Source organism: Phoxinus phoxinus (assembly GCF_949152265.1).
Source record: "Phoxinus phoxinus genome assembly, chromosome: 12".
NCBI classification, from domain to species: Eukaryota; Metazoa; Chordata; class Actinopteri; order Cypriniformes; family Leuciscidae; genus Phoxinus; species Phoxinus phoxinus.
The window spans coordinates 17,015,411-17,034,187 of NC_136887.1; the positions used below are offsets into that span (position 1 = coordinate 17,015,411).

Below are 18,777 nucleotides of genomic sequence, written 5' to 3' on the forward strand. Positions count from 1 at the left end.
AATATCTGAACATGCAATATATCAAAAGAAAGAACGGACCCTCTGCTTTTAAACAGAAAAAAAACTGCTTTTAAACTGGTTTTATTTTAGCTTCATGCATTCCTTTTTTTTATCAACACTTGAATATGGGTAAGTTTCATAAAAAAAATGAGTAAAAATTTTGAGTAAAAAGCTGAGAAAATCTTGCTTTTTGTCAAAGACTACATCCAGATCGGATTCAGAACAATGATCAAAACATAGATGGAGTAGATCAAGTCCATCAACACTCCCAAAGCTTCACAGTCCTATACCTCATCCTGTGTCGACATTTCACAGTAACGTAAGCAGTTTTGATTAATATGCTATTTGATTAACACATTATTTTACATATGTATATATGCTTACACATGATATCACTTTTTCTGCTGTATCTTCATCAGTGTTATGATCAGGAGATTCAGTACTCTTTTAGAAGATGCATGTAATAGCGCCCCCTACGGTATAACAGTGAAAACACGTAAAGCCGGAAAATTTCTTTCAATGGCGGGGAAAGAGTTGATAATTATTTGAAACTTAGTAGCAGCTCCATTGGTAATGAAAAGATTTATCTTGAACTCTGTCATGGAATCAATGCATAACCCTTAAATAAACAATTTAATAATCCATTAAAAAGGAATGTATACCTGTATGATATTATCATATCACATTGGACCTGTGGTTTGGAAAGTGAATGGGTGGATGATTCAGCTGCGGGCGCCATCTTCTGGTGAGACGCGGGAATTCATTGACCTCGCGACTGTCACACTGCATTATGGGTATTCTCTTGCCGTTGAGCGCACATCAGTTGCACATTCGTTATTTCAGTGCATTGTGGGATTGAATTAGTGCACTTGATAATGTCCACTATGGTTTCGGACACCACTACGGGCTGTCCCCTCAAATAGTGCCCCAATTAAGAGGATATAGGGGGCGATTTCAGACACCGCCTGGGAGATACAAACTAAACAAGCATCACATGACATGGTGCTATTTTCTACTGAAGTAATATGCAAACAAAAATAAAACAGACACATGTGCTAGTATGGAAAAATATTATTCGCTTTGTTGTCAATTTGTCACTGTTACTACTCTAATGTGTGGTCACTCCGGTGGCACATTCACTATATTTATCGGTAAAGAAATTGGTTTTCATTTGATGTGAGTTTAGTTTATATCTTTCTTGCTTTCTTAGAGGAAACCTATCATTCTCACCAAATTCACTTTTTGTTCGAGTTTCCTTTTCAAGCTGCATGTGTGCTGGGGAGCATCCAGGGGAGACAGACTGTTGGGGAGTATCCTGCAATTCTCTTGTCTCCTTGAAAAGGAAAAAGCCTTAGCTGCCTTTAATTCTTTCTGTCCTGAGCTATTGATTCTTGATTTTGCATTTAGAGTCGGTTGCTAATAATAGAAAAACTAACACTGTCACAGCACAATGCCCTCTGTTTATTTACTGCTTTTCTTTTGTTTGTCCTTTACTATGCGTGGAAGTTTGTTTGGAAATTTGAGTATTCGTCATTCTCACGGCTCTCTTGTGTGCTGATTGGTTGAAAAAAGAGAGCACCGCTATAGAGGTCAGTATTAATATTTTAGTTTTGTATTGACACTTTTAGTATTATATTAATTCTATTATATTAGTTATGTTAGACAATATTTTGCTACTTGCTCAGTATCCATAAGTAATTTTTCTGCTTTTCATGCTCAATTTCTCTTCTGTAGCATAATGAAAAAGTTGCTTCCTGTGTACGGAGCAGTAATGGTTTGTTTGCCTTGCGTGCATAAACATTTCCTTAAAGGCCTGAGGGCTTCTCCTTCACTTGCTTCTACTAAAAAGCTTAGCATGGGTCACATATCTAGCTGAATCTGAAAGCCCATGCAAGCAGTGCGGACTTTCCATGGGGGACAAATCAATGTAACATGCAAAGAGAAAAGGGAAGTCGTGCCTTATTGCCTTTTTTTGGTCACTATTCTTATTTCACCTACACATACCTTTGTTTTGCCTCTTATAGTTTCTCTTTAGCCCTAGGAATGTCAGCAAGAGAAACGGAGAGACCCTCACCGAGGCCAGAGGGGTGCGTGTCTCATCTGAGAGCTAACTTTAGTTGTGAGTCTGTGTGGCGTGTCCATGGCTGCCACGAATCTGACCGGAGGTCAGTTCAAGACAATCCTCTTAGCTCCCTGCTGAGGGTCTGCTCCTTTATTAGCATTGGTGACATTCTAGACAGGAGACGAGAGTTTGAAAAGGGGACAGACTCTCTGAGGGTCACAGCTACTGCTGCTGTCACATTAAGAGAGGACGCTCTAATCGGGTCAGCGGTGAAAATGCTAACGGTGCCGCTAAGACAGAATTAGGCATGACTACAATCCTCTGGTATGTGTAAATGGCATCCTTAGCCAACATGAACAGTTTGTGTTCCAGTGTGTTTTGATTGAACATAGCAGCGTGTTTCAGGGCAAAGGTGTCCTAATAACAATGTCACCTTACGCCTATGTGAAGCTACTGTGACCTATAGTTGTTACTCCTCCAGTGCTAAAAAGTTTATTAGCATGACTCTCTTTTGCTTTGGCTTAGTGTCTTATTTTTAGTTATTTTTTAATGATTGTCACTCTACACATGGTCTATCTGAGCAGATGCTTGTCATTTAGAGAAAGATGATTTGCATAGAAATTAAAATGTTTACACACTGCTAGATCATATGTGGATTGTCAAAAGCATGACGAATATGACAGTTTTGTGCAGTTATGGCTTCATCAGAAATTGCATACTCTCTTGATTACTGTGAATTAGAAAATTACCTCATGACCGCTAAAACAGTATGTTCTTCTATATAGTTTGAATGTGTGTAGTATGAATGTAATATTTACGTACTACATTCTCCATGATGTCGTTATCATGTGACCTACGTCGCTTCACTGCCATTCACAAATCCTTTCCCGTGGCCTCATGGGATAGTAAATTGCCCATCGTATGCACACTTCAGAAGTAGGTCACAGAGTACTGTGAATTTGGACATACTTCTTTTTTCACATACTGTTTTCCACCTAGTATATATGTAGTAGGGAAGTATGCGATTTGGGATGCTGCATTTTTCTTGCATTTAGTGCTTCTTAAAAAATGGAAACAAAACATCTGGCAAGTCTACGCCTACTGCACAAGATGTGTGAATGCAAACTATGATATTGAAAACCCAGCTTGCTTTTTTTATAGAAAGTCATAGTGCTAAACAGTTCAAAAGCACTGAACACCAACAAACTCTTTGATTGAAACCCCTTTCTATAGCAGCTGTGATTAATACCTGCTGCAATCCACTTTCTTTCAAATAGCATATATTCAAAAGTTTGGGGTCAGTCTTTTTTTTCTAAATTAACACTTTTATTCAGCAAGGACACATTAAATGAATCAGAAGTGACAGTAAAGACATTTATAAAGACATCTATAGAACCTTTTAGGGGTTTCCAACATGGGAAAATTGTATGGATTTAGATTTAATACATTTTAATAAAATTTTATTAAATAAACTTCTTGTTAAGAGACTTTATCACTATAAAAATTTAAGTAACCAAATGTGAAATGAAAGTATTGTGCAATAATTATTTTTTTTCCTTATGTAGAACCTTTTTGGAAGTTAGAGTTCTTTAAAATTGAATCAAGAACCCTTTCCAGAAAGATATTAAGCAGCGCAACTGATTTCCACATTTCTTGAGCAGCAAATCAGCATATTAGAATGATTTCTGAAGGATCCTGAGCGTTATGTCCCTGTGGGTGTACCTGTGTTTGTTTGTTTTTCTATCTCTTTCTCTTTCGTTCTCTGTCTCTTTCTATAGGTCCACACCGTTGCCCACTATTGGCCAGATGAGTTGCCCATCCTGATTTACATTGATTTAATGTCACCACTCGTGTTGGCAACAGAGAACTCCCGCTATAGGTATGAGACACCAGTGTGAACGCATGCTAGTTATCTTGACTCGCTGACTTGGCGTTTATAATTTATCTTGACCTAATATTGATATTGTGTGTATGTCATTGTGTCGTTCTTTCTGTTTTTACTGATAAGTTTTGTCACTTTTTGTCATTTACATAATTGTATTATTTATTCATTTTACTTCAGTTATTATTTTGCTGGTGACTTGTTTATCTTTGTACCGGGGAAAAGCCGACAGATAAGACATCACATGACATACATAGTGCAACATGTAGAGTTTTCTCTTTTGTATTACAGTATACACAAGGTTAGGAGTGATCACCATATTTTCTTTTTTTCGTACCGTTTTCCTTATAAATATTATTTCCCATCTTTTACTAATCTTTTTTCAAATGTGTGTAATAAAGTATTTTCTAAACTAATTTATTTGCATTATATCGACCTGTGTTTCGTCTCTTGCTATCCACACACACAATTATTGTCTTTCAAATGTTGTATCCTCCAAACCCTAACCACCTCCAAACAGCCCTTTCACTCTAATATACGTCACAATAGGGGGAAAAAAACTATCCCAATTTCCATTTCATGCCAACTTTAACTGTATTTTGATAAAGCTTGAAGTGTGTGATCAGCCTGAAGATGTTAGGAGGCCCAGAATATCTGCTTTGGTCTAAAGTGGATTCTCCAATTTGGTTTGTAATGTTTTAAGTGAAGCACAGTATATAAGTCGTGCACCCTTTAATGCAATTCTCTAAGGATTTTTTAAAAGAAGCAATGTTACTTTATTTAGACTAAGGGTCATTTATGTCAACATTTTCCCATCCTTGGTTCTGTTGGCTTGAGATGGTTTTGTATACCAGACATATGTAGAATATCTCTGTTCTGATCTACAGTTTGGCCTCTAAGGACATGAGGTGATAGCTTTATTTTGCCTGATATGAAATGATATGATATAATATGATATGCTCATGGGCCAGCTAAGCAACATCAGAGCAACAGCGTACTAGAACAAAGGGTCATGGCACCATGTTGTACCTGCATATGAAAGAACTCCCTCGACTTATATAGCAACTGTTCAAGATATCACGCCATGAGACTTTCAGTGCAGGCTTTTTTCTGTCTTTTCCTGGAAGACTAGTCTAAATGCATTCCTCTCTTTTGGTGTGCTGAGAGAAGTGACAACACTAAACAATTGGGTATATTTGGCCCCGCTTCCTGCATCCGTATATTTATAGGCTTTAGTTTTTGCCTCATGCGAAGCCTAACAGTGCAGACATTGGGAGAGTTTGAGGGGTGCCAGTGGGGCCATTACACCCTCTGTGAGTGGAACCAAATTGATTTGGAATGCATAAAACATATAATTAGAATGCACAAAATATCTGTAGATCAGTTTTTAAAAAATCAGTATCAGCCAATATTGGATATTTATTTGTGCATTCTAATTTCCCTTATTTTAATGTGTGCGTGCGTGCGCATTTTCTTGTATTATCTTGGCTGTGCATGACAATCAATATCTAAATCAAGATTTAAATCTACAATTTAGTGTGTGATACTCTAATTCTGATTCATGTGCAAATACATTTATGATGCAACACGTTTTTGTGGTATAAATGTGGCTGTTGTTCAGTGTTATGACTTAAGAAAGTCATTTTTATATAGAAAGATTGCAAAAGATTTGTAGAGGACTTTCATATTAAGAGCCTCACAACTTTCCCTGTGCCACAAGATTCCCCTACAAAAGGACCGTCAGTTTCATACATCAGAAAGATAACATCATATAATTGCTCCCTATTTTAAAACATAAAAGTCATTTGACAATTCCAGTGCTTCCTATTCACAGATGTTTCAGAAATCTATGAGGAAAAACTGTACGTTTATTGCCCTACTATCATCCTCTGTGTGCCACATTGTTCGTCCATCACTGCCACACTAAGCATCTACAACTCAGAATCAGGCTTTATACTGGATAGATTTAACAGCTCTGGTTTGTCAAAACAGTGCAGTTCCTGCCAGTATAATTATTCATAAGGCAATGAAGTACAGCTTCCACTTTTACTGTAGATATCTTCTCCACTCATAACTGCAGGCAGTCTGATTCTTCCCTTCATTTATTCAGTGACTGAGTTTCAATCTATTGTGAGATGAGATTTGTTTTTAAGTTACTCGACAGTATGTGCCTGTAAGGCGTACTGGATATATTTGAGCTCGCTCCAGATAACTGTTGGACATGTTGAGCTTCATACCAGAACATATGGTGCTGGGAAATGATGAGACACTATATTGCGACTACCGGAGATCACAATGAATGACAATGTTCATCATTAAAAGCAACAGTTTTGTTTGTGTTGGCAGGTACACAGGATTCATGTTAAGCAAACACACTAGAAAACTATTTAAATAAACTAGATTTTAAGATTTGACAGAAAATGTGAGGTGATTGTCAGGGTGTTGCAATGGTTGCTGTTAATTTTGCTGTTAAAAAAGAATATGGCACCGGTAAAAAAAACGCCATATGGTAAAAATGAAATGGACTGGCATATTGGTGCCTGTATGTTTTACAGCGTATAACTGTATTTTGCATTAAGTGATGTAATGTTAACATGCCAAACTACTGTCAAAATATATTTTTTATCTTAAAATGTACTGATAATACAGATGAGAATAGGCCTGTCCATAAAACATAGCCAATACTTATAGACAGTGCATAGGGCCATACTGTACACACAAAAAAAAATCTGGTAACACACATGACACTAAAATAATGCAATATACATTAACTAAATAAGTTATTTGTAAAAAATAAAAATAAAATAGCTAAATGTGATATTTAACACAGGAACTTTTTACTGGTACTTTGTGGTTTTTACTCCAAACAACATAAATTTGACCGTATTTTACAATAAAATTACATTTAATGTAATGTTAAATCATTTACAGTTTATCACTGTAAAAAGTAACTTGGTTAACCAATTAATAAATTAGCATTTTTACAGTATTTGTCTTTACAAATTACACTTTTACAGTGTATGCAATCTTACTGGCCTATATCAAAAGATCCTAATTCTAGACACTGGAAGCAGTGATCACCTCCCAAAACTATTTCCCTGTTGGGACAGATGCAGTCAAAGCAATTTCCAGCCATTCAAAAGGTGACCTTGAAGGCCAGCAGCCAATCAGTGAAATGACTGGTCACCATCTGTCTGCCTTAACTATGCCCAATTCTGCTATCTTCCTGACAGTAAAGTGCTTTCCTCATTCTATCGCTCTGTTTGCAGGACTGCATGCTGTTAGAACAGAGCCCAGTTGGATTTCTAAAATGTGACACTAGACCTGGCCAGATAATCAGTGACCTTTCCTGCAATTTCTATACTGCCTCCTGGCCAAGACAGACAGCAGCTGCTTAGTTATACTGTCAAGTCAGACTGAATATTTTCCACGTTCTCAAGCAAATACGCACACTATCATCAGTGTAAGAAGTAAACTGATGCTTAGAAACATAGTATTTTCATCATACATGCTTGAAAATGCATTCCACAAGGTTTTCTCAAACAGCAAAAAAAAAAAAAGTTTGCATCATACATTTCCATTTTGTTGTAATGAAATTATGCTCCCATCTAGCGCTTTGCACGCTTCATATTTCAAAAGACAGATTTCCCAGTGTGATAAGCAATTCAGCAGCAGGCTCATAACTGCATGAATCTCACAAACTTGGCAACCAATAAATGCACCCATCTGAATCGCAGAGGCTGACAGTGTCATGTGCCGTGCATGGATGTGTATAATGATAGCTGGAGGGGGCCATTTCCAATACCAGCAGATGCATGGCTGAGAGCAGACCCCAAATCTGGTTCAAAACAACCAGCTTTTGCAGATGTATGTGAGAAAGGTTATGGATGCCGAGCTCAGCATTTGTACTTTGAGCCTCGGGCTTGTCTGGGGGTCAAGTTAAAGAGGATGCAATTCCTTGGAAGTAGTAATATCTCTTGAATATCTGAAAAAGTCCTACTTTTCTAAGTTCAAAGAGAATGAAGCTGCCATCCTCCACACAGCATATATTGCAACGATTTATGTAAATCGCTGATTTGGACCTAATATGATTAATAACGTTGAACGATCTCCAGGTATGATTTTAAAAGTAATGCTATATTTCCCTAAAATAATCTGGTAACGCTTTATATTGATGGTCCCTTTTTAACATTATGTTGACTATACAGTAAGTAACTTTGCAACTTCATGTCAACTGACTCTCATTAGAGTATTAGTACACTTTCTGCTTAATATCAGCTAACTCTTTATTGTGATGCTCCCCCAAAAGACATTCTACTGACTATAAGTAACTTTGCAACTACATGTCAACTTATTCTAACCCTAACCCTACCCATAACAGTCTACTAATACTCAACTGACACTCTAATGAGACTTGGTAGACATGTAGGTGCGAAAGTACTTCAAAAGGAACCATCAAAATAATGTGAAACCAAGAATCTTTCTAAATTGCCTCATCTGGTATGTCAAATATCCAATATGTGGAAGCTATACACAATCTGCTTACTTTAGCAATACAAAATGTGCTGCTCTCACTTTTTAATTAGCAAAATCCAAAAAGCAATAATCAACTTCTGGTCTCTGGAGGTTGTATTGAAACTGAGCTGTTGGCTCTTTGATGATGAGATGAGAGAACATTTTTCATTGCTTTATTATCAAAAAAATGAAAGCCCAGGTGGAAACCATGCATTTTTTTCCTGCCGACTTTTTCCGGAGGCCAGGCATGTTTAAATGTGAGCAAAATAAAAAAGTAGAAGTTGGACTTGCAAAGGTGAACTGTAGAGAAAACGATGAGACAATTAAAATCCCTATCTGAGTACCCAGTCACATTTGCAAACATCATGTCATGTAATGTGACCACAGTTTCTTATTGTTTAAGTGGTCTTAAGTTTGCCTGTGCTCTAAAAAGTTTTTGGGCCATTAATAAAGAACAAGGTTATCAGTTACAGAACTTAATTAGGCAGCGTGGCCCATCTGTACTGTGTCTCATCAATTATTGCTCAGAACCTGCCTGAGTCCCCCATTATCCAATGAACTATTTATAAACCTTTAATGAGTCACGCTATGAGAAGCGTGATTCATCAGATACTATGCAATATTATCTTACTCCACTCATCTGAAAATATGTCAAAGAGGTAATTTCCTTTTCAATATCGAAATCTGTAATTTCCAATTCCAAACAGAAGGGATTAGAGGGAGCATTGCATAAAAGAGAAACTTGCATGGCACAATTATAAATAAAGAGCATTTGCTGAAATAATCTTTTTCCAGTCCTACAGTTCAGAGGCACTTAAGTAGCTTGTTCAAATTACAATCTAGGATTGTGATATAGTCGAAACCCCTGAAAAAAAAATAAAGCCTTGACTATGAGTTTTGTGGGATTTGAAATCCAAGCCTTTGTTCAGCTAGGATCAGTCTGTTGTATTTTTGCTTAGGACCATGGAGGAAGAAAGATTTATAGGATTGCTTGAGTAAACCGGCAAGGCGTATGGCCTAGAGTTCCAACTCACCAGAGTATTTCATCAACCCCAGTCTTATCTGAGATTACTATTATCCGCTTTTAGGGGATTTTTTTTTTTTCTTTCAATGAAAATTTCTATTATAGAGTTCACTTGCACTAAATTCACTCTGCTGGCCAGTTTGTGATGACGAGGAGGAACAAATAAATTGCAATTGTATCATGCCGTTGCTGTCAGAGGTTTACAATCAATCTACAATGGTGTTTACCACGTGTGACACAGATGAATGTGTTTTTATGTACTTAAGCATCAACACAAGGGCGCATAGTCGGATAACTGGATCATTAGTTTTTCTGCACAGCTCCCTCAGACTCCTGAGTGTCTCCTTAAAAAGTTTCTGTCCTTGCTGGAAAGGAAAACAATTGTGATGCTTGATATTTGTCAGGCTATACTGTCAACAGCTCAATGATAATGAGCTCCTCGGGAAAACGCCACTCCATTGGCTCATCTGGAATAAAGGCTTTTATCGTAAAGAGTCCAACTGGCAATTATATACTAACCGTGGCTATTTCCATAGTGGGGGCCATTACACTACATTATAATGCTAGGTAGTAAGCAGTGCACCCACAGTAGTCATTTGCAGATGCAGTTGCCATGAAACAGTGCGATTTTATCGTGTTTCGAGGGTTTGTGGCTCATGGGATACCTGTTTAAAATTCAACATAAGCAATCAGAACTGGATGCTACATCCAATATCCAGGCTTTGCCTTGAGTGTCCTTCGGTACAACACAACGGCAAAGCTCTTGTTTATGCATACTACAACTACTCCTGACACTCTTTGCAGGATGTGGATGTGGAAGCGCAAATAAAGGTTTAAGATTTAATAATGTGTATTAAAGGAGTTTAGCGCGAGAGCTTAGACACAAATCGGAAATGAAACGGGGCGGGGGGCGGAATGCCCCTCACTTAGTTCTGTAAATGGGCTCTCATTTAAACCGTGTATAAATATTTTAGCAAAGAACTATTGGATCATATCAGACTGTTTAAACTACCCAAATGTTGAAATGTGTCCTCGAGCTCAGGGTGAAAATGGCTTCTGAAGAATTCATTACTAAAACGCCATGAGAACTTGGAGGCGAGTCATGACAGCACTACAAAGATCCATCCGCTTCCCACAGCTGCTCTCCATGAGGGTCCCGAGCAACTGAATGAATTGAGATTTCTTCTCAAAAGCAGGCTCCCTTAAGGGATCTCATTTTGTTTGTTGTCCAAACCCTTCTCTGGCACAATGTCATTTTTGTTTTCACGTCAGCTGTTTGTAGCAGGGCACTTAAAATGTGTGCAGTAATCATGTAAGAGGGGAATTGTAAGAACATTTAAATAAAAATGCTGATGTAAGACACAGCAAGTGTGAATGAATGTTCAGATATATGGAAAAGGAATAATGTTTTGCAGAAAGAAGTAAAACATCAAAGCATGCCTGTCGTGAAGGGGTTTACAGAGAATTAACCCCTATTAGTCAGGGATAGTCATACTGTGGTAATTGCAATTCCATGTTTTGCTCTCACTCTGTCATCACTAAAATGTACCAAGAGAAAATCTCAGGCTCCACAAATATTGCATCTACTTTGAATGGATGTTTTGTCACCATATTGTGTATATTTCACTTTAGCTGTTTGTTTGACCTCAGACAATAGCAGTTCACATTACAACCTAACATGTGCAATATTTCTCTTCTTGTTATGTAATGGTGAATACTCACTGAACTCTGGCAGAAACCTGTGTTCCAAGGAAAGATTTTCCACTTGGAAATCCACGTGTGGAGGAGGCCCAGTGTGCTCAAGTGCCAGAATGTTACTTGAGTTTTTTCAGCCCTCGCAACTCTGTAGAGAAGGTTAGGAGACAATACCAAATTCTAGATATTCCATATGCAAAAACAATATATAGCCTATCCTTTTCTACAGCTTCTTGGACTAATTTAGATTTCCCTGCCCATAAAGTGGTTTTACTGTACGTCACAATTTTGTCAAAAATACATTATTGGTATGTATTTAAAATTAAGTTCTGGTTGCCTTAAAATTTTTAATTAATTGAAATAAATAAAAAATAGTTAGTACAATGAAGGAAATTGGTTTAATCAACAGAAAGAAAAAAAATATTAAGTTATCTGAACCACATTATCTATCTAAGTTGATTTGACAAAAGAAAAAAAGTTGTGATAAATCATGAAAATATATATTATTTTTTTAAAATGTAAGGGATAAAACTGTACAGTCAGGTCATCATTGCTAAATTAACCCGACAAGGTTCTTGGGACAGTCTTGAATCAATGAAATATTTATTTCAGATTAAATTGATGAGACTTGACTAGACTCATGAGATATCTTTCCACTTAATCTTACAATTAAGAATATCCCGCTAATGAGTATGGACAAACATGTTCTAGTTAGGCTATTACAACTAATAACTAGGCTAATGTTATTATTGACACTATTAAAAAGTATGGTTACCAAAAGGGTGTAAAGTCAAGTAATTTGAATAACACTGACTTTCCAAAGGGATTTCTAATGGGATTTATATTGCAAATTTCTGGTATGCAATCTGTTTATTTTACACAATCCAGAAGTTTATTAATATATTTGTGAAATATTCCACCCTGAAATGAACACAAGAATAAACAGCCTAGTTATCATCTTTTTGTGTTATTGTTATTACTAGGCTTTTTAGCAGGTGAAAATGCGCGCATTGGCTAACTTGTAATCAAACTTTTTGGTTACAGAACTTGAAAAGGATAGCCATTTATTGAATATAATTTACTATATATATATATAAAAAAAAAACATAAATTCATATTTTTAAGACTATCTTGGGTAGGGGGGTCAGACCCGTCCAAACCCCCATAATTAGGCTGAATCTGTCTCTCTCTGTTTACATAACCAGATCGATATATGTAGCCTATGCAGTCGGCTCAAACTGATTTCAATGTCATTGCTTCTCAAATGGTTTCCATTGTTGTTCAATACATTCTGTGCATATGCCATCAAGAAGCACGCAACTGAATCGACAAAGCCGAACTCAAGGACGTGTCCTGCCGAAGCGATGCCGGTGTGACCGATCCCGGCTGGCTGCCGACCGTTGAGGGAGGGATGAGACGAGCTATTCCCGTGGGATGATCACGTGTCCGTGGGGAGTAGTTGTGTGTGGAGCCCGTGGAATAGGAGGTGTAGAATCAAGCGCGTCGTTTAGACTTGATTGTTACTGTAAGAAAGCTGTCAACACACGGCTGACTGTATTTGCGCGTGTTTATTGCTTTGTTCGAGGCGAAGGAAAATGCACTTGAGGATTGGAAATCTGGCGACTGATTTCCATAAACTTCTGCGCGCATCTCAATCGCAACAAACACACTCAGCGTTCTCAGTGTAATATCAACGCTGCTGTTTACTCTTGCAACTATACCCAAACGGAGGAAAAGACTGTTACTACAAATCAAGGTAAGGACATGGTTTTCTACCGTTTTATAAGTTTTAGGACAATTAAAACGTAACAGACCGTTTAATGTCCATTAAACAACACTTATTTCAAATGTTTACTCTGGAATTTAACACTATATCGACATAATAGAAAATAAAATAAAAATCCGGTTTAATGTTAGGCTATACATTATTTGTAGCCTATTTGCTCTAGAATTCTGTGTTTTTCTATAACAACACTATACTAAATGAAAATACAGCAGGTAGCCTACTTTCCGGTGATGAAAGCTTCTGGATAACGTGCAAGAACGATCCCATTTCTGCATCTGTCTCGTCTCCTCTTGAGGTTTTGTTTTTCCATTTTTCAGTATTCTCGTGTATGTTTGTATTACGAAACACAAGATAGAAAGCACATAAATGCCATTCACCAAGGCGAGGTACTTGCGTTTATTATGGCTATAAACTGGACAGTTCACCCAAAAATGAAAATTATGTCGTCATACTCACCCTCTCACTCAAGTTGTTCCAAATCTGTATGAATTTCTTTATTCTGCTGAACTCAAAAGAAGATATTTTGAAGAATGTTTGTAACCAAACAGTTGTGGGGCACCATTGACTTGCATAGTATTTTTTCAGATATTTTTTTTTCTCTCTCTCTCCCATAGCCTATATACTATGGAAGTCAATGGTGCCCCACAACTGTTTGGTTATATTCTTCAAATATATTTTGTGTTCAAGTCATCTTCATTTATATAATGCTTTTAACTATTTAGATTGTTTCAAAGCGACTTTACAGTACTAAACGGATAGTTTGTGTTCAGCAGAAGAAAGAAATTCATAGAGGTTCGGAACAACTTGAGGGTGAGTAAATGATGACATAATTAAAACATTTTGGGGGTGAATTATTCCTTTAAATTTAATAGTTCACCCAGAGAAATCCTGTCATAATTTTTTTGTGAATTATGACATTCTTCTCTGCAGCAAAAAATAAATAAATTGTGGCTGCTCTTATTATTCTATTGATAGTGACAGGTTGCTGAAGTTATAATGCAAAATGTCCACTATGGTTTTGGACTCCACTACAAATGGCTGTCCTGGCCAAAGGTGCACTTTATAAGAGTGTAGGGGGTGATTTTGAATACAGCCATTGAACTGGTATGAAAAATTCGGTCTGCCTGTTAAGTTGTTTTCAAGACCACATGGTGGGGTATATCATGTTTGTAATGCCTGGTCAAACAAAAACATAATAGGCCTGGTTTCACATTAAGGGTTTAGATTAAGCCAATATTAGGCCTTAGTTCATTTAGTACATTTAAGCTTATAAACGTTCCTCAGAAAAATAAAAATAAATTACTGGTCTGCGTCTTAAGACAAAACAATAGCAAAGACAAAATTTCTCATTGCCAGTTTATTTCAGTTAAAACAGCTCAGACATGCATTTTAGTCTGGGTCTAGGTTTAAGCCTGGTCTGTGAAACCGGTGTATAATAATACACTTAAAAATGTATAACTGCACATTTGCGTATAAGCTAAGGGTCAACTAGCGTTATGCTAAGCTAGTACATTGAGTGGTTAGGTTGTAAAAGAGTGGCCGATTTTTAAATTGTTCTTATGTTTTCCACAGTAAATGTAAATTATGACAGATTTTTTTCATTTTTGGCTCAACTATTCCTTTATATATTCAGGCAAGTTCAGTGAGTATCTTAAACAAAATTGACATGCTTTGTTCCCATGGCAGAAATATCAGAACTGTGTGGAGGTGTACCTGCCCTTAGCAATGAGGAAGCATATTTCACGCCCCCATGTTGAAATGTCTCTTTTTTCATTCAGAGCAGTTCATGTGGTGTATTTGTAGCCAGTTGGTTTCATCTCATACCACATCTGAATATATAATATAGGTTACTATGCGTTGTTGTGCACGGCAGGGTTATTTTGGGGCTATTTCTTCATAAAAGTACTGTCATCCCCATAGTAACACTGAGCTTATTGTATATCCACAGGGGACTGACACTTGTGTCACCGGCTGTGCTGTCAGCACTGATATGACATTCATGTGGTTAGATGCATTTCAGGCATAATGGTTTACAGTGCAGCTTTTCAGTTGCACCACTTGGAACCAGTCCTTAAAGCTATTTATGAAGAATATAATTAGTTGTGTGATGGTAATAATAAGAGTAGCTCATATGATATGTCTGTTCTTGAGGAAGTGACACTTTTAGAATAGGAGGTATCATGTTGGCAGTCTACGATGCGGTTAAAAGGTGCCCAGAACTGCATTTGAAAAGGGCTTCAGTGTTGTTTCAGCTTTTCTTCTGTTTATGCTGAGTAGTCTCAACTTCCTGCCAGTATTGTAGGGCATTCTTAAACTGGCAACAAACATCCAATTTAGACCACCCTAGTGTTACGTGACCCATGAGAAAATCCGTTACCATATAAAGGCTTTACTATCCAAAAGCCTACTTTGTATTGTCTTGTATATTTATGCAAAAATCAACTCTCATGCCATCCTCTGACCTCTATTTTCTTCTCCACCACTGGTGTTTTTGCAGCTCCAAAAGGAAGAAAAGTTTCTCGATATTAAAAAGCACAGAAGGTAATTTTCCATGGCTGACCTGCTGTGCCAAATGTATTTCTTGAGGCTATATACTATTCTTATCTCAGGCAAGGCAGCCTGAGAAAGGTTGGTGAAGAGCTGGAGGATATATCTATACAGAAAATATTGAGATATGTCTTAGATATGATTCCATGATGCCAGAATTCTAGTGGAGATTAGGAAGGGGGTCCATTAATGTTGTTAGCTTCTCAATAGGGGTCTAATATTCAATTAGAGAGTCCTGCGTTCATGCCAGCACTTATATAAATGAGGCCTAAAGGTTGATTAAAAATGTCTTATAATAAGCATTTCTAGTTTACTGTATCAAGGAGGCGAGGTCACCTTGTGATTTGACAATATGACATGTTGTGATGATGATTGCAGTTACATGCACATTTACCATCTATGTGAATGACTCATATCTTTTGCTCTAGCCTTATCTTCTCTCTCTTGATAAACTTTTAAGCACATGTATCCAGCATGTGATCTCACACTGATTTACGGTTCACTGTTATACTTGGTGTGCTGATTTAAACTCTCCTTCTGTTTTCACTCTGTATATTGAGCTCTCACTGAATGATGACTCAATGGAGCTGGCTGCATGGCAGGCCGTCTCATAATGCACACAGCTTTTTCTAGGGGAGCCTTCAAATAATGCAACACTGTTGAAATGGGTATGACTAATTTTGTTTTGAGCCAGAGTCAAGACGAGGTGAAGTTGTGCTTTCATCACAAATGCCCAGTGCTGGCCAAGATCTATATTGAGTTTTGGGAATTAAGCCCCTCATGGCATTTTACATTTACATTCATGCATTTGGCAGATGCTTTTATCCATTCTTATCAGTTCTTGCTTTCCCTGGGAATCGACCCATGACCTTGGCGTTGCAATCTTCGTTAACTTTAACTTAACTTTTTAATAGCCTGATACCATTGAAGAACCTTTTTAAATTCAAGAAAAAAAAAGTTTTTTCCATCGAAAAGAGCTTTGAGGAAAAAGCAACAAAAGGATCTGAAGCACCTGTATCAAAATAATTTGAATATCCAAATATGATAGCCAACTTGGTTGTTGATAAGTTGCTGAACACTGAAGGTGTTGCAAAGAACATTTGAATAACCTTTATTTTATTATTATTATTATTATTATATATAATGGATTCATGTACTTTACATTTGGACTGCTTTGTTGTCAAACTTAAAAAAATATATATCTCCATTTTGTGATCAAATGTGTACAGCACTATTGTATTTAACAAAAATACTAAATATATGAAAACTTCCATCCTTTCAGATAATGAAAAGTAGCCTAATGTGTATTTTGTGCCATTTATTAATACTGCTACCTCATAAAAGTGTCATCCTGTCTGTGTGACTTCGTTCAATTTCCCTTTTCCTTCCGAGACACAGGACATCATCATAAATTGTTCAGTCCTCAGTATGGTGGCAGTTTATCTCACTTTAAAGGATGTGGCGCAGTGTAAACTGTTATTCAAGACACTTAGAAGACATTGCAAATTGTCATTTTTCTCCTGCTGAAATAATTAACACCGCTATAAGCTCATTAGCCTCAATGCACATTAGTGTCACTGAGATGGATGTCGAGACATCCGCCAAACCAGAAAGATTTGCATGTCTCTCAGCATCAAAACATAATGTCAGTCCGCCTCAGCAAACATAAAAGCATTTTATGAATCCCTAATGGTTGCTCTGGGAGAAAAAAAATTACAGGACAAGGTCAAGTCGGGTCATGAGACAACCCCAGCTAATTCCTTCAGGGACTGGTCATCTTTTTCTATTGTAATCTTTGTGAATCAGCCACTAGATCCATTGCTAGCGTTTGCTTCATTGTTCGCTCAAACAACCGCATAGCCAGTGGCATTGGTTTTAATTTGTTTGTCTTTCAGTCCATGGCGAACACACCTCTCTATCCACATAAAACAAACAGACAGTGTTTGACTTCACTTCTTACTTGAATAGCATAGAAAGCTTGGCCGCAGTTTGAACCAGACAGATTAAAAAAAAACATTTTCCATCTTAATACTTGCTGGGATCAAGTCATTTACACGCAATGCTGGATAGGACACACTAGACTCACACATACATTCTTTTAACTATTAGGAGAAAAGGGGCAAAGATGTTGAAACTTGTAATCATCTCAATGGGAAAGTGTAAACACAATTCTATTGTTTTAGTTGTTTTGTTTGTTGGGAGAAATAGAATGCCAGTCAGCGGGGTGGGGTTGTCTAGACTCGGGACCCTGTGTTTGTGTAATGACCAAAATAGTGGACCAAAAGAACAGGTCTCTGACAGCAGATGACCCTTAATTATCCATTGGCCAGCCAACGTTGTGCAATGTAGAGCTCTTACAGGTATGTGTGGATCAGATGCCGTTGGGGCCAGACTTTTATTATTGCACTTTGTCTCAGTCACTAGTTTCCTTCCAGACAGCCTAGTCCTTGCAGTATCTCCGCCTTTATCTGGATAGGGTGAATTCAAGAAAATTGGGCCATTTTTCACATGGGACTCAGTAATAAGGTTTCTTTTGGTTGCCCAGTGCAGCCAAATTTTACTTGCCCTGCCAACATGTTTTATTTTAGCAACATATTTGATATGTCAGATAAGTAAATGTATTTTTAATTTAATGATTGCTACGTTACGTATATGTTATTTCTGGAAAGGAAACTATACAATTATAAATTGTGTATGTTTTGTGTGAATACACTATCATACAAAGTTCTGGGGTGGGTAAGATTTTTTTATGTTTTTGAAAGAAGTCTTTTTATGCTCACAAAGAATGTATTTGATCAAACTGTAAAAACATTAATACTGTTGGATAATATTATAATAAAAATTTAAGTTGTAAGTTAAATTTCAGTGTTTTCTTTTATTTTAAAATATTTTAAAAATGTAATTTATTCTTGTGATGGCAAATCAAATTTCTTTAAATTAGATCTTGTGATCTTTTAGAAACCATTCTAATATGCTTTTTGTTCTGATTAAGGGACATTTATTAATATTTATAAGATTAATAATGAAAGACTGAAAAAGTTATTTATTAATGTTGACAACTTTTTGTGGAAACTGTGATTTAAAAATAATTTCCCCAGGATGTTTTGATGTAGAAAATCTCATTTGAAATATAAATCTTTTGTAACATTATAAATGTCTTAACTGTCACTTTTGATCTATTTAATGCATTCTTGCTGAGTAAAACTAATGTATTTGGAAAACAAGACCTCAAACATTTGATGTAATATATGTTTCATGTAACTTCA

General features: G+C 36.8%; 1 protein-coding gene across 5 annotated transcripts in view; it reads left to right on the forward strand.

Annotated features, from left to right (window-relative positions):
• Nucleotides 1-12,492: 12,492 nt before the first annotated feature.
• The window catches only part of mid2 (midline 2), a 130,863-nt gene continuing 124,578 nt past the window's right edge, over nt 12,493-18,777 (forward strand). For 2 of the 5 annotated variants that reach the window (XM_079630723.1, XM_079630724.1), the window contains exon 1: nt 12,526-12,934. The gene's annotated coding sequence lies outside the window, so the exon portion shown is untranslated. Of the gene's footprint in view, nt 12,935-18,777 lie in introns of all 5 variants that reach the window. The other 3 variants (XM_079630722.1, XM_079630728.1, XM_079630719.1) reach the window with 3 other exon arrangements.